The sequence below is a fragment of the Anguilla anguilla genome, chromosome 13 (assembly GCF_013347855.1).
Source record: "Anguilla anguilla isolate fAngAng1 chromosome 13, fAngAng1.pri, whole genome shotgun sequence".
Lineage (NCBI taxonomy): Eukaryota > Metazoa > Chordata > Actinopteri > Anguilliformes > Anguillidae > Anguilla > Anguilla anguilla.
This window is the reverse complement of record NC_049213.1, coordinates 23,379,430-23,406,285: the sequence shown is the minus strand read 5'-3', so window position 1 is coordinate 23,406,285 and position 26,856 is coordinate 23,379,430. Positions and strand designations below refer to the sequence as shown.

The 26,856-nt window shown below is 41.2% G+C and overlaps 1 protein-coding gene across 8 annotated transcripts in view; it reads right to left on the bottom strand.

The window, feature by feature from the left end:
* atp2b2 (ATPase plasma membrane Ca2+ transporting 2) overlaps window positions 1-26,856 on the bottom strand; it is a 159,813-nt gene that overhangs the window by 100,638 nt on the left and 32,319 nt on the right. For all 8 annotated transcript variants that reach the window (XM_035388172.1, XM_035388185.1, XM_035388184.1 and 5 more), the window contains one exon: window positions 18,041-18,103. The gene's annotated coding sequence lies outside the window, so the exon portion shown is untranslated. The remainder of the gene's footprint in view (window positions 1-18,040; window positions 18,104-26,856) is intronic.

The window sequence follows — 26,856 nt, the reverse complement described above, 5'->3', positions numbered from 1 at the left end:
CTTCTACATTCTCCGTAAAGTATGTATTTATAAAGGAGGGATTATTCTACTTCATATAGCCTACATAAAATTTCTTCTTTCTTGCAATCCTTTTGTTTTGGAACAATTGCCATGAAATGGCTTAAAATGCACAAACAAAACAAATGCAGATTTCCAAATGTCTGCTCTCTTGTACTCCTAAAATAAGAAACAGTTTTTTCATCCAAAGAGGATGTATACTATGAACTATAAACAAATAAACCATATGTATCCGATAAATTGCTTTACAGTACAATACAGTCTATCTTAGTAAGTATAAAATGTAACTAGAAACTGGAATCACGGCACAAAATATTAAAAATATAGAGAATGAGACAGAAATTGATAGTATTTGAAAATTAAAACTCACTAAAATTTGGCTATTAGAAGAATAGAAGAAGACAAGGAATATTCTAACTCCAAGCATTAAATATGACATTTTTCTGGATTTAGCTTCTAAATATGGACCATGTTGAATTTTTCAACAGAATTTCAATAAATTAACTGCAGAGCGAGTACATGGGGTGTTGTAGGGTTGGCAGGATGGAACCTGGCAAACAGCTTCTATGGGCTTCTCTGGCGGTGTGAAAATTAGCTTGCGAGCTTAAAAAGTCATGGGGACAGAGAACGCAAATGCAATACAGCTCATTTCATCTGCACGGGATGGAAATCCAGTCAATGAATTGGTATTCATAAACTCATTTTTTCTTTCACGAAGCTGGGAAATCCTCGCTAATCTCTGAGTATCTCTGAGCCATGGATTACTATGTTGGACATGGCATGCTGGAATTTCATTTTAAATCCAAAATATCGTGAAAATGTGATAGGAAGACTCCAAAGAGCTCTAGAATTTGAGCCTATATTTGAGATGGGTAATGTGAAATGCCCTGAAAAGTAAAATCCCTAAGTATATAGAGTTCTCAGCAACTAAATTCAAATTATGACAGCATTAAAAGTCTTCATCACTAGGAAAAATATACTTCTTGACATATGTTCCATGGACATGAAACCATCAAAAACTTTAGCAAATACAATCTGACCCTCGAGGCCAGTAGCACTGCTGGTTTTCTTCCCTTTTCTGATAGTTTATTGAATGATTAATGGTACTGATTGATCAGAGATCCCACTCATCTAGTGTCTTGGGGCCCCTTACAGACAAGAAGAAGGAAAATGAACTGCAGCATCGGCCAGATCTGAGTATCGCTGCGCTACAGCATCAAGTACAATGCACCCCAATGAATAGACACCATATCCAGAAAATATACATTCTGTATATGGCAGGATTGGGCTCAATTCCATTAAAACTTCGTTCAGGAAATTGAAATACAGCCCTGACATGTCAGAGAAGCCTTGTAAGCTCTTCAGCAGCCCTGCAGGCTCAGGGCAGCTCTGAAGTAGACTCTCAACATGACATCTAATACACATACAGTAACAAGGATATTAGCACTCCTGCTGAAATCAGATTGCGCTGCTTTTTTATTTTTTGAATGATCTGCATTAGCAGGTCTGCTCTTTGGGAATGGAGAGGGTCTTCAGGATTCAATGCTTCAAGGTTAAAATGGATATTACAGAGATATTGTCCCTTTAACACAAGATGATATACTGTACAACAACAGAGCTGACTAGAGCGGGGTCCGTGTAAATCCAAATGCATTAAGGATTTTGAGAATCCCATTAAAATGGAAGCACATGGAAAAATCTCAGAAGATAAGAAGCAACATACCTGTCAGAACTCTTCTTTTGAAATTATCCTTCCTCTTCAAAGAGCTGACCAGAAGAACAATGAGAGAATGATTTCTTATTTTGTCTCAATACTCACTAAAAATCAAATAATCTATAACCAGCAATCAATTACTCCATAGCAAACCCCACCCCTTTTTGTCCTCACACCGTTAAGATTTCCATGTTAAAACACTCCTGATGAATGGTTGATTTGTTAAACAGGGGGAATGGAAAGTTTCAATGTTGTAGTGCTGGAATTACCACATGAACTCGGACACACATATGCATATGGTTGCTTCCTTTCTCAATAGCTATTTAAATATTAGCAAAAACTTCAAACAGTGACACAATATTGGAGACCGGCCATTATAAGAGCAGTGGTTGTATTTACATTGCCTTCTCACATTTTTGGAAGAATCTGAGTCATTTCTTCCCCTTTTTTAAACTTAAATGAGGGTAGAGAACTTCAAATTATGTGTTACATCATCCACATTGGCTACATACAGAACCGGACAGAATGGTAAAGGTGAATGATTCATTCCTAAATTTCACTGGCACTTTTTACAGCAATGGAAAGCCATGATCAAATTATACCCAAAGTAGGAGGAATATGTTTGAAGTAAACAGCCTACAGACTGCAATTTACCTCCATATCAGTACTAAAATGACACAAGTAGTTCATAAAGCACCTCTTCAGACAGTATCTTGCTTTGCTTCCTGTCCCCACTCCAGGCATTTTTTCCACATTTTTAGGTTATATTTTTTTTTTTTGCTTCTTATGGCTCGTTATGGACATAGTCAGTATGTTATCATTTATCGGCAAGCCAGGCCACATTTTGAGAACTATTGCTCAGTATGAGTGAGAATGCAGATGGACTTATGTTGTATTTAGTTTATATTCCTCTGCCATATTTATTAGCAAGACAAATTGCTGAATAGTTTGGTTTGGGAAACAAGGTAGTAGCGCATTTAATATTCACAAGTATGATACTGTTCAGTCTCAATGCTGGATACTAGAAGGGTGTATGTAATATACACTACATTGGCAAAAGTATGTGGACACCCAAACATGCTCATTCCAAAACCATGGGCATTAATATGGAGTCGGTCCCCCGTTTGCAGCTATAACATCTTTGTTGCTGCTTCCCTCTTCTGGGAAGACTTTATACCAGATGTTGGAGCCTTGCTGCTTCCATTCAGCCACAAGTGCATAAGTGAGGTTGGGCACTGATGTTGGCCCATAAGGCCTGGCTCGCAGTCGGCGTTCCCAAAGGAGTTTGATGAGGTTGAGGTCAGGGCTCTCTGCAGGCCAGTTCTTCCACACCAAACTCGGCAAACCATTTCTTTATAGACCTCGCTTTGTGCATGGGGGCTTTGTCATGCTGAAACAGGAAATGGGCCTTCCCCAAACTGCTGCCTCAAAGTTGGAAGTACATACTTCTCTAGAATGTCACTGTATGCTGTAGCATTAAGGTTTCCCTTCACTGGAACCAAGCGGCTTGACCTAAACCATGGAAAACAACCCCAGACCATTATTCCTCCTACACCAAACTTTACAGTGGGCACTACAGTATACATTCGGGCAGGTAGCCTTCTCCTGGCATTCATCAAACCCAGATTCGATCTTCAGACAAACAGTTCTTGTGCCAACATTGCTTCCAGTGTCAGCCTGGAACTCAGTAGTGATAGCTGCAACCAAAGACAATCTATTTTTACACACTAGCCACTGCTACTTGACAGTCCCGTTCTGTGAGCTGGTGTGGCCTACCGCTTCGCAGCTGAACTGTTGTTGTTCCAATACATTCCCATTTCACAATAACAGCACTTACAGTTGACCGAGGCACTAGCAGGGAAGAAATTTGATGAACTGACTTGTGGGAAAGGTGGCGTCCTATGACAGTGCCACATTGAAAGTCACTGAGCTCTTCAGTACAACCTATTCCACTGCCAATGTTTGTCTATGTAGATTGCATGGCTGTATGCTTGATTTTATGCACATATGTTATCAATGGGTGAGGTTGAAGTAGCCGAACACACTGATTAGAAGGAGTGTCCACATGCTTTCAGCCAGGTAGTGTATGTGTCTATTCTTCCATGGGCACAGTTGGGTTCTTAATGGTTACAGACGACACATCTTCCTAATGCAGGTTACATTTAATCACAGACTAATGTCACGGCTGAAAATGGAATGAATGGCAGAGCATTCTAACACAATGCACCGACAGTCTTCTAGCACCTCCACCCTCCAGTTCAGTTAATGGTATTTTCATCTTTCTTTTTCCTTCTTCTTAGGGCTTGTGATGGACATAACTGGTATGTATTGAAGATTTTCCTTCTGGTTCCTGGTTAGCATAGTTCATTTGCATTAGTGCTTTAGTGATATTGCATACTTAAAGCAAACGTAAGACACATGAACGCACACACGCGCGCACACACACACACACACACACACACACACTATACTCTGTCCACTCTGCAGCACTCCAGCATCAAACTGGATAAAACATCAAACTATAGCAGACAAAAGCCTCAGCCAGACAGGGCTGCAAGCACTATAATTACTGTCCAGGGTGGCCAGCCAGCACTGCTTCTGCTTCAAGAGATTCTTTGGTTTTGAGTTGAATACACTGTATAGATATATCTACACTTCATTTCAAAGAAAGTCTTCCAGTGTACTTACAGTATTTAAATAATATTTTAAAATTTTTAAATAATATTCATAATACACTTATTTCACACTATATTAATGTTCATTCATTCATATCGTATCAATATTAATATTGTTAAAGTGTTCATATTTTTATTTTAATTACAATACAAGTAAAATTAAGCAAAATTACATTTAAGTTTAATGATATAGATAATACATGTAATTACATGTCACTGAATTTATTTTCAAGCACAAATGACGGGTCTGTGCCAAAAATGTCCAAAATGCAAAATGCGGTATTGTGTAACATTCTTGAAACAGAATGACACACTGGAAAACATTAAGCATTTTCACTACATAACAGATTTGTTTTTCTTTCCTCCCCCCTTACATTTAACTGTTAATCCACTGCAGGTACAGGTCAAGAAGTTTGAAAAAATATATATATATATAAGTTGGACTTCAACCCCTTGAGCGGAAGAACATTTTCCATATGCTGTGACCTTCTCTGACCTTTTTTATAAAAAAAAACTTTAAAAAACTTCATTCTGCTGCTGCACTGAAGGTGGCACACTGACCGCACATCTCCTTCGCTGCGAAGGCCAGTGTCCATCATTCCTTAAAAGTGACGGAAACTTTTAGCACGGCAGTGATTCGCGCTGCTTGTTTCGCCCGGGAGGGAGCGGGAGAGAGAGACTGCAGAGAAGCTTCCGGACGGCGGCTTTGTCGTCTCTGCAGAAATACCCTGACCTTGCAGCTGCAGGGAGAGATACGGGCTGCCGCGGCTGCACGCTTTATCTGACTCCCCAATGGGAACCCAACCGCCAGCCAAATTAGTCAGCTCAGCTCACAAGTGACAGGGGCTTCGGGCAGATGCCAACCACTCAGACACCAGCGTGACAGCCCGAAAATGACACCCCGCTTTTACTTCTTTCAAAAAAGCACACACCTGACCATCGTCGGTGACCCACAACACCTGACCACTGTGACGGTAACCCACAACAACCGGCTGGCTAATTGACCGGCAATGAGAAAATGCAACAATGCCGCTTGTCCCTTTATGGTTTCTATGATTAAAATGAAAGGTATACTGTATATGACATAACATATTTAATAACTACATATACACAGTCTAATACATTTATAATGTAACAAACAGACCTAATTTATATGCTTCTGTACTCATAAATAATGTTAAAACAAAAGGATAAAGTAATAGAGCCACCTGATTTAAAAAAAATTTTTTTACAGTGCCCGCTCATTAACTGTTTGACATGCAGGTATCGTTAGGTACTGCTGCCTCAGCCATTCAAAATTCACAGCATCCCAGGGTTCCTCAGCCAGCGCTATTGCATAATTCAGTTTGGAGACATACTGTAGGCTATTTTTAAGCGCTAAAATACATCCGTCACAAGCTGCAAACCCAAATGCTTGTATCTTCATTCTACTGCGGCATACTCGCTCCAACAGCTCTCGTTCCCCTTCTCCCCCCCTCCTGCACGCGGTGTCTTCTCTCTGTCTCTCTGTCTCCCTCCTTCTGTGTCCAGCATTCGAGGAGGGGAGGGTCATGTTACTTTGATTTTCCATGTACAGAGAGAACTGATCCAAGCTCTAGCAGCTCACTGATACTAGAAAAGACAAGTCAAAACAAGGGCCAGAGGGGTCAAACAAGACTCTACTGTTAGATACGACCAAGGCGGTAACCAGTATACCCAGCCCTCCGGTCAGATCAAAGCTCTTCCACACCACTTATACAGTAGAGCTGAGAGTGTCCTTTCACAAGGCAATCAAAGGCAAAAACATATCCTACCACAGTCACAGATGACACTTTCTTCATTTGCAAATCGCAGCTAAATATCAGTACCAACACCCCCCACCCCGCAACGCACGCACACATGCACAGGCACACTGCAGAATGAATGGCACCTCAAAAAGTCTCACATACTCCAAGAGTCTGTACTGAACAGAGTGCTGTGTTTCACAGTAAAAAAAAAAAAGCAAGGCAGTCAGACTACACTCCAGAAACCAGAAAGTACAAACTCAATCCGGTCCCTACAGCATTTGCACTTGTACCTTTTCCTATTAACACGCACCACTTCCCAAGGACTCTGCTGCACCCTGTCAGTGTGGCTAATTCCACCCATGCAAAGCCTGTTATTTGCAATGATCACAATGCGGACTGCTGAGTACATTTCCCAGAACAGCTTGGCAGCGAGAGTACAGACATCACACAGCAGGGACAGAAGTGACACTGACTGTGACGTGGTCAAAGCCAAGCAAACAACCAAATTAACTTCCCCTGACACAGTTAGGCTCGCAAACAAGAAAGTTTTAATTGAAGTACGCTCCCCCTACACACCTGAGCCTTGAAAGACTGCACCGTGTTTAAGGCTTTTCAAAAGGTACAGGATACGCAGCCAAAATGAGCAGCTGCCATTGACAAATATATAGTGGGGACTTCAGCAGCGATACGCAGCTCTGTGTGGAGGGCGTGGCCACGCACGATGACCGGTGGGGAGGGTGGGTGTTGTGACTGGGATACGGCTCTGTGGCACTGATACTGCGGTGGCAGGGTTCTGCATGTCTGTCCCTGGTGAACCTCCAGAACAAAATCACACAGGTTTACCGGCTGGAAAAAAAACAAGTGCTTCTGTCAGATAATACAGAGACAGTGAGACCGCAACATCGCTACCAATTAGTGGGTTGGTATCGCCTAGATTAAAATCCAAACCTCCCTAATGTCCAGACTTCATAAAATAATCACAAATAAAAATGCTTATGATCATGCTTTTGAGCAGCTGCACCACTTCTCAAGATTGCAGATTTGTACAATGGAACTAAAAAGCTGCACAGTGTGCAGACTATCTGTGTGTGTTTGTTTCTAGTTGTGGGTCTCCCACATCAAACTCCATTTCCAGATGCCGTTCAGTCAAAGATCACTTCCTGGAGCAACATGAGTAGTCAGCTCTGGCTGAAGGACAAATACAATACACATTTTCTCCTCTTTTATGATCAGCTTTCATAACAACATTTAATTTTCACAAAAGGCCTGCAGGGCCAACTAGGCAAGCAAATTTGATATGTCATGACCATAAATTAGTCTGACTGGTAGAACTTTGTTTTATTTAGCTTATGTACAGCATGGAGACCATTTGGGAGGTAATTAGGCAAAATCAAGACTGGATCGATCGTAATGTCTGTTCTAGAAAATCTTACAACTTTAACACATGCCGCAAATTTACACCACATATATAAACATGTGTAGCACCATGGAAGTATATGTCCCACATAATGTATTATTTTATTGACATTTTAATGCATGGCCTTTGCAATTAATAATTAATTCAAAGACTGAATAGTACAACAAAGAAAACAGTATCTGTAAGGAAAAACTTTATATCCCATGTAGGGAAAAGTGTTTCAGATAACAGACAGTATTGATGCTATTAGCCACAGGACTTCATTAGCTGTGGGTTAGACACCAATGGACATTGTGGGTCTCAGGAATATTGGGAAAACTCAACTGGGCAAGCGAAGCATTCGGAGAGAGGGAGGTTTATTTTATCCTGATAGACTAATCAAATCCACAATATGGAATAGACAATTGATAAAATACACTTCAGTGCATTCGCCAAGACTTTCCCATCGAGAAATATATATATATATTATATATATATGCAGTTATGCAGCATTACATATTTGACATCCTTTCATACAGCCATCAAAGTGATAACAAGAGGATTCAGGAAGAGCAGATAGGCACGCCCCCTCCAGAGGGAATATCTGCATCATCCTGTAGCTGCACAACAAAAAGTGATTAAGTGATGAACCGGCACTGCCAAGGACAGACGGACGGGGACGGTGCCCGCATGGTAGCCTGGTACAGCCTGCCACCCTTCAGTGTGAACAGCCAACCTGCAGAGGTCACACGGCTTAATGATCTCGCTCACCTCAATAAATCCCCCGCACCTGCTGACTCATCGACATGAGAGGTCATTAAAACAGCAGCGCACATCCGCGGTCGCAAGGGGGGAAGCGACAAGGCTGTGCACGTCTTTCCGCCCTGACCCTCGGTAAAAAACAACGTGCCCACGGGATCCAGTTCACAAGAGGGTCGAAGGGTTATGTCGGTGCACCTCACAAAGTGTTTTTTTTTTTTTGTTTTTTGTTTTTTTTTTGTGAGGGGTGTTGCATCATGAGCCCAAGCGTCTCTCCGCTTGACACATTCCGTTGGAAAAAAACAGGCTCCCTGCGCTCAAAAGTTCTTGTTGCTATGCAACAAACCAGCCCTGCGTCTGAAGCGGCGCTTGTGGCGGAACGCTGGGTCAGTTTCAAAGAGCTGACAGCTCAGCGGAGGAGAAGAAGAGAAGCCCATCACGCCATCCCTGATTCCTCACCCACTGACCTTTGCTTGACAGAAAATCTTCATGTCATTATTTTCCTCACATGTAGTCGCTTTGTGTCAGCGGTGAAACCAGGGGGGCCCTCAGAAATAACACAGAGGGACAATTCATCGGTACCTCTCCGTACCACTGCGTGTGACACACTTACTGCAGCATTAACTCGAAGAGGGGGGGAGGAGGCTGGCGATGGATTTTGAGAGCTGCTAGAATCTCTCAAGAATTGGGGGCGGGGTGAGAGTGCTGATGATCATAATTATTCTCGATATCTCATACAGCACACTTGCTGCACATCCTACTAAATACCAACTCGTCCTTCACTTGTCCTTTGGATTTCAGTGCTAAATAAATGACACTGTGCTCAGATTTTCCAGATTTGCTGCCGTAGTTCTGTCATAGCTGGACAATAGTCACCAGAGAGCTTAATGTAAGAACCTACATGTGTAACCACATGGTCATGGGTTTAAATCCTAGTGAGCAAAATATAAATAGATAAATAAATAACCAATCTGAGGTAAAGATCAGACAATAGGAATATGCATTAATCAATCCTCCATACTGAGTAACTAGAGTAAGTACGCCATTTTAGCTCACCGTTTACTCAGGTGAAGGAAGGCAGTGTGGAGGTGGGCCTATGAATGCAGAATTAACTCCTAATTTTGGTCCTTAACCTTCAAATAGATGTACAATAGACTGTAGCACTGTTGCCTAACTCTTGGATAGTACAAAAGCTCAGTATTTATTGCTGCAGTGTTGTAGCAGTGTTCAGGTGAGGACACACAGTAGGTCCACTTTCATCACCTCAAGTACGTACCTCGACTACCGGCGGCTTCCCTAACAGAAATGAAAGGCAATCTGATGCGGCTTTCCGGCACAGGTAAAAAGATTAGCTTTGCTCTCACTCCTGTCTATTTTAGCAGAATTAGCAGACATTTAATCCCACAGATGTCAAGTGAAATTTGGGCAGGTGTGAGTCAGGCTGGATGCAGCATGGAGGAGGGGGGAGGGGGGTTGCTGCATCACTGCAGAAGGCCCAGAGAATCACACAATCCTCTGCACTCCTGCCTGTCATCTCAGGAAACAAGCCAGAGATATTTTTTTCTCACAAACATACATTTCACAAATAAGCACAGAAGGATCCGTTTTGGCATATTTCTCAAATGCAGCTGGATTTCAAATCCCTTACTTTATGTAATATTAAAAAAAACTTTTTGCTTTCAAAGTATCTCTCTCTCACGCACACACACACACACACACACACACACATAATACGAAGAGTTGTGTACATATTAAACATTGTGGTCAGGATGTTTGTACAAGTACACAGTTTAGTTTACCTACTGTAGCATTCAGGAGCAAGTTACGTAACCTCAACAGTCCCAAGCGTAACATGAATGGACAGCTGTGGTGTTGTTACATCACAGACCGAAGAGTTCTATTCAAGTGCACTTGACAATGCACGCCATGCCTGAGGATGCAATGCAAGGCAGGAGTGCACAGTCCCTTTTTTTCTTTTTTGTGTGTGAGGGGGGGAGGGGGGTTGGGGGGTTTGCTCTTATGCACTAATTTTAGCCATCAATTGCCTAAGTACACATGCTTTGCTTCCAATGCTTTACTTCCAATTTGGCTGCTTATAGTGAAAGAGCCAGGTACTCCTGATGTATGATAACATTGAGGTACTTTCTGAACGTGAGCTTGAGATAGCAGTAACTGACTGACTGACTGAATCAATCTGACATAAGTGGCACCCATAACCAGAGTTGGAAAATCCGGGTTCTGAAAGTAAAAGCTTTGTTCCAGTCACCTGGATTTGCTAATTAGCACAATTCTTCAGCCAGGAGGTAGAACTAATTAGTGAGCTCAGCTGGCTGAGTTCATGGATGGAAGAAACACATGGCAGGACTTTTTGACCTCTGCTCATACCTGGCATTGTTTTACCAATACACATCCAAATTGAACACCTGTTCAATTCTTCATATTTAATTAGAAAATATCTTGAATTTATTTTGCAAGTAAAACAAACTGTAATATTGTGTAAATTACAAAATAAGGGCGTCCTGATATTTGGAATTTGTCAATTTTGCTTATTTTAGTTTTTAAAATGTGCAATTTTTAAAGCAAACTTCCAAAGTTGGAAAACTTATTTATGTCGAAGTGTCCCTGAGAAAGACACCTAACCCCTAATTGCTCCCACCTAACCCCTAATGAGCTGATTGGTACCTTGCATGGCAGCCTTTCACCGATGGCGTGTGAGTGTGTGTGTGAATGGGTGAATGAGAGGCATCAATTGTAAAGCGCTTTGGATAAAAGCGCTATATAAATGCAGTCCATTTACCATTTATGTCCATAGGTGTTGCAAATTATGACCAATGGCTTGTCCATAGCTGTATATAACACGTTTTCATCCCAATCAATCATGTCTCCATGAGAACCAAAGTGGCAGCAATAGCTACACACACACACACACACACACAAACACTTTCTCAACCTTTCAATATGTTTTCAGCATGTTTACAACCCCTTCAACAAGTAATTTAATTTTCTGCTCAGTGAAAAACTAAATAAGGCCTGAGAAATATATGTATTACGTTCTTTGGAGTTATTTATTTGCAGTCTATATTAGTCAGCCTCGCTGTAAATCACAAGCATCATGTGCTCATTCTAAAGGCCAGCAAACTGCATTGAAAGGTACTGGGGATGAACAAATCTCAGTTTTCCCCAATGCACCAGTGAGCCCTGATGAATAACTATGGAGTCTGTGTTCCTCAGGTATTTATTACGCAAATGACCTTACATTTCAGATGCTTTATAATGCTGATATTAGCTAAAAGCTTCCTGTGTGTAATCTCAGCAAGATGAACGATGTAGAGCACAGGGAGGTTGGGGTTGGGTTTAATGTTTAATTGTGACTGCTGGACTTCCAAAATTTCTTCCCCACTTTGAATATTGAATTGTCAAAACACAAGCACTGGCACCACTGAACACAGGGATTTATTAGTTGGCTGAAGATGGTGGCAATTTTGTCTGACTGATCCGGGCTCTGCTAATTTAGACAATACACTGCATGCATGTGCCAGCACTGGAGTTCCCGTACTGAATCAGGAGGGTAGACTAGCTGAAAAAGGCTATATATGAAGTCAATAGGTTTCTATGCCATCACTCAGGTGCTCCCATTATGCACACAGGTGTGTCAAGAATCAGCTGACGGTGCAGTGTGCGCATGTGTGTGTGTGTGTGTGTGTGTGCGCGTGTGTGTGTGTATGTGTGTGAGCATATGCGTGTGTGTGTGTGTGTGCGTATGTGTGTGTGCATGTGCATGTGTGTGTGCGTGTGTCTGCGTGCATACGTGTGTGTGTGCGTGTGCGTGTGTGTGTGTGCGCATTGTTCCTACAGTGGATTGCTGTTTTGGTTCCTGGTTCTGGCTCACTATTCGAGGGCAGGCGGTTTGGTGTGGGAGGGAGCGCGGCGTGGGCGTGGCTAAAATGACAATGCAGCGTGTGATTAAAGGCCGGCTGACGAGGCGCTGCGGCGCATGCTAACCAGGGCCGGCTGCCGTAGCTGTGCTGCGCAATCGGGCCCGACCCTGGCACTGTCACACTCTGCCTGCTCGGGCCCCCACAGCACAGACACACAGCCACTCACGGTCAGTCCAAGGGCACTCTCTTCTGAGCACGCTCAGTGAGGGGCTGCAGGGTCCCCCCCATTTATGCATGTATTCTATATTCCAATGACTGGGAGAGAGAGAGAGAGAGAGAGAGAGAGAGGGAGAGAGGGGGACAGAGGGATAGAGAGAGAGAGAGAGAGAGAGGGGGATAGAGGGATAGAGAGAGAGGGAAGGGAGGACAGAGAGAGGGAAAGAAGGGGGACAGAGAGAGAGGGAATGAGAGAGAGAGAGAGAGAGAGAGAGAGAAGGGGGACAGTGAGAGAGAGAGGGGGACAGAGAGATAGAGAGAGAGAGAGAGAGAGAGAAGGGAGGACAGAGAGGGAAAGAAGGGGGACAGAGAGAGAGGGAATGAGAGAAAGAGAGAGAAGGGGGACAGTGAGAGAGAGAGAGAGGGGGACAGAGAGATAGAGAGAGAGAGAGAGAAGGGAGGACAGAGAGAGGGAGAGAAGGGGGACAGCGAGAGAGGGAATGAGAGAGAGATGGGCGGAGAGAGAAGGAAGGGGAGAGATGTGAGCAGTGAATTATGCATGCGGTGGTATTAATCTCATTTTTCGTGCTGCCAGTTCAGTGCTGCAGTGCTCAGTTTTAACTGCAAGCAGGCGCAGACAGATGGGAAGCTGATAATGCGATGCGTCACGAAGAACTCCGAACTGTGTTACTGCTGCTTTGACTCAGTTATCATCACAATAATCTCTAACATTATAAGCTCATTCTGAAGGGCTACGGCATACGACTGCCATTGTCACGTTTGCCGGATAATTATAGTATAACTTAGCGGATATGAATTCCTGTATATCAACATCTTGATCAGTTAAGTCATGAAAATAATACCACAGAGCACTGAAGCTCATAATTTAGAACATGAACTTGCATCTACTGACATTGCAAAAAATCTATTTTGGGGGATGTCCTGGAATAATAGAATATTGTTCTATTAATTGCATTTGTTGTCTATACCAGTGAAACTGTGATATGGCTGGATTTCTTCAATGCTTCTTAACATGAGCATAATGGTACCATGCTCTTTGTCAGATATGATGGTGAACAGGTTTCCTATTGCATGACTGAGTCACTCAGGTTTGAAAAGAATGCAAAATTCTAAAACATGGAAAGACTTAATGCGGCCCATTTCAAAAGGAATTGGTTTTTGTCTGTTTCTTTTTCATTCCCTTCATTAAAGAGGACATTGGTACTTCAGAATATGTCAACAAGATTACTGTTCCCATCATGAATAATGGAGCTCATACACATACAGCACATTATGGTATGCTTTTTTTTCCTTGTGTGTCAAAATGAAAACATTAATGTAGGCCATGCACTAGGATTCTCATTATCACACAGCCACTGATTGAAATTCATTTTGTACTGAGAGGCATGTTGAAAGCTAGTGTCCTTGATGAAGTGAGACCTCTGCAGTGAGTTCTCAAACCATCAAGAATGACATATGTAAGGATTTTATCTACATTAATTACTGTACATCTGCATTGCTATTCATATAAAAAAACAGAAGCATAACGCATTGTGCTCCAAATCATGGCACAGATTATCAGGAATGCCATATTACTTTGAGAGTCGTGTCTAATTAAGAACACATTAAACACCTCTGTTATCTTTCTCTGTTATTGCATTTCAGTACGGAAAAACCCATAGCACACTAATTGAAGTTTGACCATTTTTCAAATAATTTAAGATAAAGGGCTACATTTTCTGTCCTGTCCTAGTCAGCTTGTGTTGTTTGAGCCTCCAATCAGCTGCTTATATGCTTGAGGCCCAAAAGATGAAATATTGAAGAGTACAGAATGCCCCATAGCGTGCTGAGCTTCTCACGACCAATGTAACGCAGGCTCAACATTTTCCATACTTGAATAAACAATAGGAAAGTGTAGTGCATGGGCTATATTTAACCTATGAATATAAAACAGCTTTTAAAATGACACACATTAAGCAGGCCTATTTCATGTCTTGCCTGTGTGATATTCTGCAGGTCCAATCCATTCCTCAGGTCAAGAATGATATTTGCAACCACTCAAAGTAGGAGATGACTCTGGCCAAAGTGCAAGGAAACTAAGGAAACCTGAACATCCCAAGATTATATAATCCATGTAAAGGTCACATTAAAAAAAATGTTTCAATTTGAGATATTATTCTGTCAGTAGCCAGGGGTGCACACTGTCACTGTCACTGCCAAAGCCTCAAATATCAAGATGTTAGCCAGAACCAGAAGAGGCGTCAAAGTCTTTCCCCATTTCCGCATGGCGAGATTTCTAGATGTTCATGCTCCTGACGTTATGTTTTTCTGTACTGCATATGCAGCACTGACAAAATCCCATGTGTCTTTTCAATGTTAATTACAAATAAAATGGTTCACTTAGAAAGCTGTAGCGGATCGCCGTCACATTGCTTTTCAAAGATCTTTATTCTGATTAAATTAGGGTTTGGCTACTATCCCAGCTTGAATGGTAACATTGATGTTATTGACTGGTGGTCATCCACAGTACAGACTGGTTATCTGGAGCTCTTTGTGATGCTGCCATATGACTTTGTACAGATAAGTAAAGGGAGGAGTCTAAATTAGTGATGGAAACGTGAGGCTTTACAAAAATAGGCAGACCTGCCGTATGCTAATCAGTCACTCTCTGATTTTAAATGACATAATTGCAGCTGGGAGCACTGCATGACAGTGCAATGTCATGATTGACAGCCCATTGTTGCTCCACCCATTATGAAAGATTTGTGAAACCTCAATCTCTTAACTAAAACACTGAGGAATTTCCAGTTGCTAGGGCATTTCTTCCATCACTGAGTGTCACAGTCAACACTCAAAATGGAGGCAGAGCTTATAATCTTGTCACATCTGCAGCAAGCACCTAATCAAGCTGTTTAGGAAACAATGTTCACGTGTGCATATACTGACATCCACGTCTGCGCAAACACACGCACATGAACTGGCTCTCACACGCGTCCCTTGCATAAACACAGATGCCCCCACATGTGCTGACATGCAAGCATGCACATACACACACACTCAAACGTTGATTCTATAGGGTCCTGCGCCTTGAGCACCATTTTTGCGAGAGACATATTGAATGGTGTACTAAAAGCTAAATGTATTGAAGAACATCCAATTTAGAACTAAGATGCATGTCTGTGAAACTGTATTCACATAACTCCGTGAACCCTTAGCCGTTGTGCCAGCAAGTTGTGGGTTTACAAGGGCCACAGACCATCCAGCATGAATATGATCTATCTTCTAATTAACCATAGCCCATAGAAAACAATGGGAATGTTATTTCTGCTGCTCAATACACAGTGTAAAGTATGTAAGTAAATATATACACACATACAGCTTGGCTGAATGCTTAATTCTGATTGGCCGAGTGGGGTACATCCTTTTTCAATAAACGCCCAGCTATGAAGTAATGCAGTTAAAAGCTTAATCACAGTTGTAAATTAATCCGCATCAACGGTCTGACTAGACAAAACAAACGTGGACAATGATCCGTTTTGCTGTAAACTGCTAGCAAGCCAGCTGTTACAATAGCCCATCATACTTGCGGTAGTGCTAAGGGATGGGTCCAGTCACAGCAAACTCAAGCATAATCGGCTTGTTGTCCATGAATGACCGTAGAGAGTAACGTTAGCCAGTCTAGTTACGGTACCCTACAGCTTCATTTAGGGTCGCCAACCACCCCGTAAAATATGGAATCATCAGCACCGTGGTGGCCCTGCGGTCAAAGCATTGGCACACCTGTCAGTTCAGAGTACTGCTGGTGCAACGAGAGAGCGGCAAATTGGATAGCCAGAGTGGTTTATATATACATATATATATATATATATATATATATATATATATATGCCACACCGTGGAGAGACCATTGTCTGAGGAATGCAACTTCTGTTTGTTTGTCAAGATCACATTTCAATCTGTACACCGATCAATACGGTATATTTATATTAGACTATGGATGACGTTGCAGTGCTTTTTTTCATCAAGCAGCACATTCAGCCGGCTGTTACAGTGCTTACTGTTCTTCGGTTCTTACGTGATATCCCAGCTAGTTTCAGGCTTTTAAAAAAGACACAAGACTGAAGAGTCAAGATTTACTAAACATTTGTGAAAGTGACCATACTCAGAAATGATGGATTTTATATGACTGTGCTTCAGATTTGTTTATATCCCCAAAACTGTCATTGTGGCGTTTATTTGATTTAGTCTCAACCCCTGACATTCCTTCTCTAGAACATCTGGAAAAGAAAATTTGTGTGCGGGGTGCACAATTATCTGATTGGTTCGAACCAAGTTTTAGCCAATGATTTATTACAGGTCAGTCGTTCATATGGCATTAACACTTTCCTTGAACTAGGCCCAAAAAAAAGCCTACATAACACCTACATAATGCTGCCATAAGCATAACAGAATACCTGACATAACCAGCCACAGCATATTTCACATAGTGCACTACAAATGTCATAATACTCCCACAAAATATACAGAAAATTTTATTAAGAAGATTCAAAATCATTTCTATGAAATGATCACTGCATCCATCATGACACTGTGTGATGACACCCTTGCAAGCTGTAATATTCTGTCATGATTGGCTATGACAGGTATCACATCAAGCTTTTGTTATTAATGCAATATAGTTCAAGTAAAGTTTTAATTGTCCATTGGTTTATTGGAAAAGCACATGGCCAGAATTTGTGCAGCCATATTTCACATCGAAGTGACATTCTGGCCAGGCTCATCAAGCCATATTTATGAGTCTGACAAGTGGAATTCAGGGAGATTTAATATCAGCTATTGGCAATGAAGAAATGTAAACCGCCATTAAGGGGTGATTTCACTCAACCCTTCTGGTACTGATGATATTTATGTTAAGATCCACGATGATGCTTCTGAACACAATGCACAGTGACTTCAGCATGCCACAGTACGATGACCTTCACAAAGGTTTGGCACCCAAAGTTAAGGCCTAATAGCAAAGTGTGGGCAAGAGGGCCGTCCCTTAATTGGATTTCATGTTTTTCCCACCCGGAAGTCCAGCATAAGGAAGACTCCACCATGACCTGTTGTTCCAGGCAAGTAGAGACACTATTGTGTGACGTGTTTCAGGTTGAGCATTCCCCGTTGGGAATTTCATACGCATGGCTGCAGTACTGTACGTATGAATTATGAATTAAATGCTTACAAGCTTTTAAAGGTCGATGTGGATCTTTTTTAACGCTAAAAAAAGACTTCTGTGGCTTTTTTATGTGTGAACGTTACAAATTCATGCTTGTAGAAGACAACTATTAATGCAGTCTAGGATTTTAAATAATAAAACGGATATACTCCCAGTAAATAATCTACTGTCTGTGTATTCTGCAGCTCAGCAGAAAACAGCATGGACTGCAGCACTGGTAAGCAACAGCACTAACACCAGCAGAACTGAACAAACAAGCCATAAAACAATACCGGGCACATTTCCAGAGGCAATGCACCTCGCAACCCAGCTCCCAGAAAACAAGGCCTGTCCCCTTAAAGGTGGTTTTAAATTGATTGCCAATTTGGTTACATAAGGAGACAAATAAAAGAGAGCTTACCTGTCTGTGGTGTGCCCAGATGGCTTGAGTTTAGTGACCGACTGCTTTAACTCATCTTAGGCCCTGTGAGAGGAAAGACCAAGAAATCTTGAGTTTTTACAACTACAAATACTACTAATAATAATAATAATAATAATAATAATAATAATAACCTTTGCATTTTTATTATTCTTCTGGTAATTGTTATTGTTAGTATTATTATTATTAACTAATATATGACAAACCACTGTCAACAAACCTCAGTCAACCCAGGATTTCCCACTCAAGACAACAAGCCAATCATACAGAACCATGGAAAGAGCAAGAGCCATTACGTACTCCGATATGTAAGTGGTATTTTTTTGGAAGGTTCGTGAATAACACGTGTTGAGGGATGGGATGGAGGATTAAGAATTGGGAATTACAGATTTGTCAGACCCTTTAGCCTACATGTTTTTGCGTTTTTGAGTGAGGTTTTCCCATTAGAAAACCTGACTAAAGGCAATACAAAACAACTGAATTACTTATAAACCTTCCAAACTCATCCTACATCCTATGCTCGATTCACATGAAGCCTGTTTTATAATCTATGCACCAACTTCAACAGGTATGGAAATATAATGTGGTCATATTTCAAATTAAAATGGCATTTTCCTTTTCATTGCACAATTGGAAATGGGAGAACTACACTGCATGGCCATTTATGTCAGCCTTGTACCGTGAGAAGTTGGTTGGTCTTCAAGCATGCAAAGTAAGACGACCAACTGAATTATTTTCTTTTTATCATCAATCATGCAGTTACAATAAGAAAATGTTATTTCAAACGAACAGGCTTGATGGTTCAATTTGCATTTTAATTATGACAGGGTTGTGTCATGTTATGCATGGAAAGTGAAACGTCAAATAGGATTTGCATTTAAATTTTCTAATTGTCAAATAAAATGTGTACGTTAAGTTGAAAATGAAAATGCAAACTGCGCTTTCATCATGACGATTATGTCATAATTTTTCCGCACATCGAATGAAAACGAAATGCATTTGCTGATCTGCATTTTAACCTGCAAATTAAGACTGGATGATGCTTCCATAAATGGGATCCTTCGGGAAAGCACATCCTATTTTTTTAGTGAGCTGATTGGTCAGGGAGCGATGCGTTTATATGGGTTGAACACCTAGCTTGTACAAAAACTGCTTTGGAGCAGGTCAGCTCCATAGCATAAAGCACCATGATTTAGCCCAATCCAAAGAGAGCAACTTTTGATACCACAAAGTCAGAATTAAGCCCAAAGTTAGCTGGCTACCCTTCTTAGCCAGCTTTGTGATACAGGCCCCTGTATGCATAAAAAAACCTTCATTAACTTTTTGAACATTGCTCTGCAACCAGACCAAATCACAAGAACCCAGGATGTCAAATGGAATGCTAATGTGCATCAGACCAATTCCCAGAGGCACATAAAGCAATTTTTCAGGACGTATTGAACCAGCTCCCTAGGGCGCCTCTTTCCTGCTTATGTAATTATTATAAACAGCCAATTAATTATGCACTCTAATTGAATTGAGTAACCCCAAAGAGTGGGTTGCTTGCTTCTATTTTTAGGAGGCAGCCCTCTTTTGGAAGGTTGTGTGCAGGTCTCCTCTATGTCCCCCGTTCTGTCTGCATGGTTTCATAGATAATATCTCACAAGGCACTTTAATGGGTTCCTAAGCTGTTCTTTGAGTCCACCATTAGCATTATCAAGTTATTTATTCCCAGGGCTAGAAGGCCTCTTTCCACTGGCCTGTATTTTCCATTGCTCAGAATGTAAGAAACCACTATCTGATTTTCCATTATTTTCAACTCTGTGCGCGTTGCTACGCATTATGCGACTTATAGTCGCGCCATTACACAAAGCTAAACTTAATTGTGAACTGTGATGCAATGTGGGTGGCTGTTAAACGAATTCTTTGGCATTATACACATAACTTGTAGAGTATGCCTGCTTCATTAGAGTGCAGAAGGAGAAAATCCTACCGTATTTCTGGAAACTACACCTCTTTTCCCCCCTCACCGAAATGGCCTGATGCAGGGCTGCCCATAAATACAAGGGAGTCTGGTTGCATAGCCCCAGTCATTATGCTGTACCACTGAGTTCATTTATAATACAAAGCAGCCAAGAGCATGGGGGTATACTACTAAGTGAAATTATGTGGTCAGCACGCCAACTTAAGGTTTAACCCTGGGTTCACTTTTAATTAGGGTATATCGCCATGGTAACTTATACTGCACAGCCAACATGGTCTGGGGCAGGGGCGAGTATAAAGCGAGATTATGGAGTTAGCAAGTTAATATAAGCTTTAACCCTGAGTTTTCCAAATGACAACATCGCAATTGCAACGTATGCGGGCACAGCTAACCTGGTCTAGGGCAGGCAAACAGAATGAAGTATTCTTTGAAGTATTCTGCTGCAGGCAAGACATTAAATATGCTGTATCAAATTCAAAATTTAGGAGCTCTCATTTGTGCAGTTGTCACATTAAAAATAAACTGTATGACAATTACTGAGAGTGTAAATTTATTCATTAGTGGTAAATAAGGTATTAACTAACAAATTTACATGATTAGCAATTTCATACCAGTGCTCCTTCCTGGCTTTGTTGGCAGCAATGGTGTTGCTTTTTGTCATTTTTATTGCCTTACTGTATGTTCTTCATATTCATCCATTTTAAAGCTCTTCAGGGGAAAAAACTCTGATTAAGTATGATATGGTTTTAACAGTCACTTTAAAACCATATCGATTTGAAAACCAATACATTTTTTAGAGCAAATAAATGAGCAGATAAATGACCATGTACCAAATGGGAGATATTCCAAATTTACCATTATCTGCATTTGTAGTTCATGTTTTTTTTTTTTTTTTTCCCCAGTGGGGGCTCCCTATAATATGTGCCCCATGCAAGGAAGGCCAAACAGCCTGGTCCTCAAAAAAGAACCTGTCCCATTCACCAAACTGTCAAGTAGATACATAACTGTGTTTACATACTGTATCAGGAACAGAAATATAGGTGCCCAGAGGGCCAAAGTCAGCATTATGGTACTTGTGTGGATATATTCCCTAAAGCTCCTTTATCTGAACATATTGAATAATTTTTATTGTTTACACTGCTTCCTAATTTCCAAAATACACAAGTGTGTGTAATACGTGAATTCGCTTACATTTTTTTTTTAAAAGCTCAAATATTTCCAATATATTGCAGTATATTTCATTAAGAGTGGGTCATATGTTGATGATATATTTTATTATTATTCTTATAAGGGATGGTTAGCCACAGGGTGCCAGCCAGTGAGGGATGTGCAGAATGTATGGCCATGTCGTAACAGTATTACCTAACAGCACTACTGGGACTCCAGTCATTGCAGAGGAGATATTGATCGGCCCCTGTGTGACCTAATATGTTAGTTTGATCATCTCGCAGTGACAGATTTCCCAGGGGGTTTCACCTACATGGCCTTACCCACCTCAAATAACCTGACTCTCAAAAAAACTAACAAAAAAAAACAGTGAAAGAAACTCAGCAAACACGACCCTCCACTACAGGCAGGCAGGGTGGCGATGGGGGCAGGACTGAAGGGAGGACCATGGCTGTTCTCTAAAAAGAAACCAGTGTGAAGTTGAAAAAATCTATACCCAAACCTGCATTTTTTTTAAAAAGTACAGCCAAAGATCATCAACAAGCATGTAGAAAGAAGCTTTAGAGTACACGTCCTCTCCAGGTCTCTGTGTCCTCCACCAGGCCAATACTCTATCAGTGCTAGTTCTAGAGCCTCTGCTTTCTGCTGATGAAAAATGACTGGCTGATTTTGAGAGTGACCCGGCTGGAACAGTTGCTGTTGTCCTGTCAGTACTCTGCTGGTATGGGGCTGACTCACTGGATGCTCATCTCTCCTCCAGAGCCACTCTGCTTCAGACCCATTCTGAAGGCTCAACTACACCGCACACATAGCGTACCGCGCCCACATAGCGTACCGTACCCATCAGCAAAGTGTACTAAAGAAATGGCTGTGGATATGTTTGTCTAAACCAGAAGCAAAAGCGGCTTGAACTGGGTGTGAAGTGCACACAGATCTGATGCAGCACATCTTTGCAGTATGGGTCTGTTCTATATTATCGGTTTGCTTCGTTACGCAAAGAAGTGTTTACGCATTTGCTCTAGAATACATGATTGGATATCAGTTGCATTTTTATATCACCGCAGGTGTGTTTCTTAATCCTTTCTGTGCCAGTGGAGGCCAGCAGATACTACTTTAATAAGCAGCTAAAAGATTTAAGAGCAAACATTTTAATTTATAAATTGCCCTGAAAATAAATCAAGTCAAATCCTTGGGGGAAAAAGGCAGATTTTGTGCAGGTAGTGGTGTTATTTTGAAAATACACAACAGAAATGCCAATCAAATGAAGGAGCCTAAGAGCTGAAGGAGAAGAGGCACCACTGTTTCTGAGCTGAAAATATACTTAAATCAAAACTGTTGTTCCCAGCCAGTTTGATTTCTCAGATGTACTCGCTCTTAATGTGCTAAGCATTAAAACAGCAGATTCTGACTGCTGATGAAAAGGATTTTGTGAATGGAATTTCCCAATAACCATTATTGCACTTGGTGCTCAAAGCTGGGGATGCTACTTTGGCGATCCCTTCAAGATAAAACATTTATCTTTATGATGATGATGAAACTGGCGTTGAGAAATCAGACTCTGTCTGATCATTTAGATCATTTCATATGAATAAAGATAACCCCGACTGCGAGAGACAAAAGGGAATTTTTTATACTTGTTGAAAGCAATTTCAGGTTCAGGAGCTACCACAAGCACTAGTGCAGCTGTGTTAGTAGTTCCTGAACCACAAATCACACATTTAATCTGAATTTCTGTCACTTGGATGTATTTTTTACGAACGAAAGACAATTTTATGGTAATGTTTCATAGAATATGAATATGCAACAATATTTTTCTAAATTATAATAAGTTCAGGATGAGGACATTGTGGAAGGGGACAATAATTCTCAAAGCTGACACAGACACAGTCTGAAAATATCCCAACTGACATTATCTGGAGGATTAAACGTGAGGGAAACGGAGAGGGAGAAAGAGCTGGAACATCCACAAAACTGATCAATCATTTTTAATGGTAATCTTGCACTTTGTAAACAATTTTTTTGATTAAAAAAAATACATAAATAAAATCTAAATATGCAATGTTGACAATTAAATTACTTATTTCGGAATACACAAACCCAAATTATGCCTTACTCATGAGTGAAGCAAGATACAGCAGCGTAACAAATGTAGTCTGTTGATAAACAGGCTGGAGAAAGAGTGCAAGTGAATGGAACTGGTGTAAACACCACTGCTTCTGTGTGCCATTTATGTGCCATGCCTATTACACCTACAGTGCAGATGAGCCTTGACACATCACTCAGTGCTTTCACCATAGTAACACTGCAATGCATTATGGGAGACAGGAAAAAACCGAGGGACCATAGAATCAAAGGCAGATGCACTGTGCGGTGATACAATGTGTCGTTCTGGCTAAGCTATATAACGGGCAGAGGGCTCTTTAAGACTGTAAACTTTGGAACTACTTTTGAAGCAATGATAATCATTTCAGAATGCATTACAGGCAAAGTTTGCACAATAAACTATCATCTACACAATAAAGTTATAAATGTATCTGTGCTACAGTACAATACTGTATAAGAAATACACATTCTTACATATGAGACAGAAAGGGAGAGAGAGATGGGGAGAGAGAAAGAGAAAGACAGATTTGTCTGCAACTCCTGAACCCTGAGCACTGATAGTATTTATCCCTGTTGTACCAAAGATCAGTCTGCAGAGGGCCAAGCACGACATCGCTGGAGGTGAGCATATTTTTTTCATCACTGAACACAAAGAAGGCATAATTCAGGACAGAGAAAAATAGGTCACCCCCAGAACCAGAGAAAGATTTCTGACAGCAGGAACGTTTCTTCAGTCTTTTTCTTTAGCCATTTAAGAAAGTCTAATTTTCAGAATTCATCACTCAACTCTGTCATACATGAACAAGAACATGGTTATGCCTGTCATTTGGATTATTAGGTCACCTCTGATAATGATATGAATACATGCTGTCATTTAAGGCTTGGATAACAAAATGAGGGAAATGAAATTGTTTATGTTTACTGCATACAATACATACATTTACTGGACATGAAATCATTTTCCAGGTATTAGCCTAAAGCCATGCCTCTTATATCTTGTGTGGGTTGTGCAGGAACAGCTTGTACTGTATCTGTATTCACTGTAATGACTTATATGCTAATGATAAAGTAAAGTAATCATGGTATATCAAGCAGTAATAGCACACGGCTACGTAATTCAGATTGTGGGCTATCACACACTATTCAACCGAAATAGATGCTGAACACCGTGTCCCAATTAATGTAACCATCTTTGTTATGCAACCATCCTTTTGAATTATTTCTCAACACCTCTCTGAAACAAGAAGGGTGCAGGAGAGACCTTAAGCGTACCCATTACGTCTGGTAGCAGAAAACCACCCTCCAATTACAGAAATGTAATACTACAATATACTCTAAATACATCAACTTTTAAAGGCATAATGATAAATGTATTTCAGAGCAGGGTATTTTAAAAATAATTAGTTTATATCCTGTGTACATGTTAATACATTTTACTTCACTACCCATTACATTTCTGTAAAGGTCAGCCACCCATGTACTATAAAACCCACAGAAGAGATTCTATTTTAAATAACTAAGATTATCCTGTTACTTAACCTCATATGATAATTTGCATTGCTTATCCAACTTCATACTTGTCAGACAGTAATATTCATAAAAACCTTTTTTTCGATACAGTATTTACTGTATAGACTACATTTTAAATGTGCTGACACTCTGTGTATGACTAACTTTGCAAGCGCACCTGTTTTTCCAATGGAATTGTCATTATTTTATATAAATATACCCCAATCTTCAGGGAGAAATCAGCCCCCCAGTCTTTTTTCTCTCTTTTCCTTTTAGCTTTATTTTAGGCCTCCTGAGTCATCCTTTCCCAAGTGTGTTTCCAGTCCCTTCCACTCTCTGTTCTTGGCATGAATATTGTTACTGCAGATGTTCCCACAATCACTTAGCCATTACATGTACATTTACTTTCCATTTTAAGAGATGAAGTGTTCACTTTCAAAGTTTCCATGTACTTTCACTTGAAAAAACAAAATACTTCCCTCTTAATTTGGTATTGCCGAAGAGCAAAGATGTTCCACTGGTGTGAAAGTGTCCAGCGAAAGTGTACCTTGAAGAGGTAAGTTCCAGAGAGATTGCCCAGACAGATCTCTAGCACTGAAAGAATTTATCCTTGGGATTAACCTGCCAGCCAGGAAAAATCATGGTATATCCTTACATATTTTAATATTTCATTAACAGCACAGATCTCACAACCCTGGTGTTGGCTATCAATCTCCTCTGACCTCTAAACAATCGTGTTATTTTTCACAATTATTTAGTGGAGAGATTTTTCACAGTTTGGCACAGCTATCTGACTCCTGACAATATTTTGGCACTCCCTTAATCAATCTCAGAGCAGCTGCAGTAATTGTGTTTACTGCAGTTCAGTCCGATTTGGAAAACACGCAGAAACATATTTGACTTTCAAAAGAATGTTTACATAAGAGAAAGGGGGACTGGTGGAATTGTTCTGCTCCATTGTGTTACTGATATACAATTTGAGTGACAGAAAAACACTGCTGTATTTACACTGTGCGGCTGTCAGAACTGAGGGACTTCTTGTATGTTTGTACAATGTGTTGACAGAAAAACTGGCAGGGAGCCTATCCTATCCACTCTAGAATGTGTTTCGACCGCATTCCAGTTTAAAACAAGTTCAAGTTGTAGCCCTTGGAAACAAGTCAGCTTTTGAAATGTACGGCTGTTTTTTCAACACAGGGCCTCGGAGCCAATTGCATCTGTCAAAGGCTTATCTGTGCAGACCGTGTGGGTGAGAAACCAAATCAAAACCAATCAAATACTACAGGGGCAAACCAAATGTACACACTGCTTAGAGAGCACAAGAGGATCACGGGCAAAAAAAAAAACAGCACAACATTTACCTAAAAGCAAAAACTAAACAACCGTGCTACTCCTCTGATATATGTTCGTAGGAGAGCGCATTTTCTTCCTTTAAAAAAAAAAAAAAGAGTACAGTACTTACTCATTAAATGTGCATAAGGAAGCCTGGCACACATTTACATGAGCATCCTGTGGTCACCGAAGGCCCCAGAGCTATAAATAGCCCGCAGAGCCAGATCTGGCATTTCCGTGCGCACAATGCGCTGGTCATGAGAAAGCCGGCCGCGCGGGGCTCCCAGCTAGGGGCTCCGGCCGTGGCTTCACGGGCCGACCGGCCCCGTGCGGCGCGGCGTGCCTACATCTGAGGCAGGCCCCGGAGCCGTGAGATCACACCAGGTCAGAGCCCGACAGCTGCAGCCGGCTCGGCCCGACAGATCAGAGAGCCTGCTCCTCCCACACTGTCCACCCCCACCCCCCTCCTCACCCAACACCCCCGCTCCGTTCCTCTGAAGCCAGGGGAGCGTGTGCGTTTCCGCCCCACTCACGTTATCTGCTAAATCCCAAATAATCTGTGCCTCCAAAATCATTACGCTGCAATATAAACTGCAATGGGACCTTAGAGCATATTTTGACCTAATTCCATCCTATTGACTGGTGCAGATAGACACAAGGGAAAGCAGGTTTGTCTTTCTTTGGGATCTTTCCTCCTCTTACATGTATCCATGCAGCAAAGAAA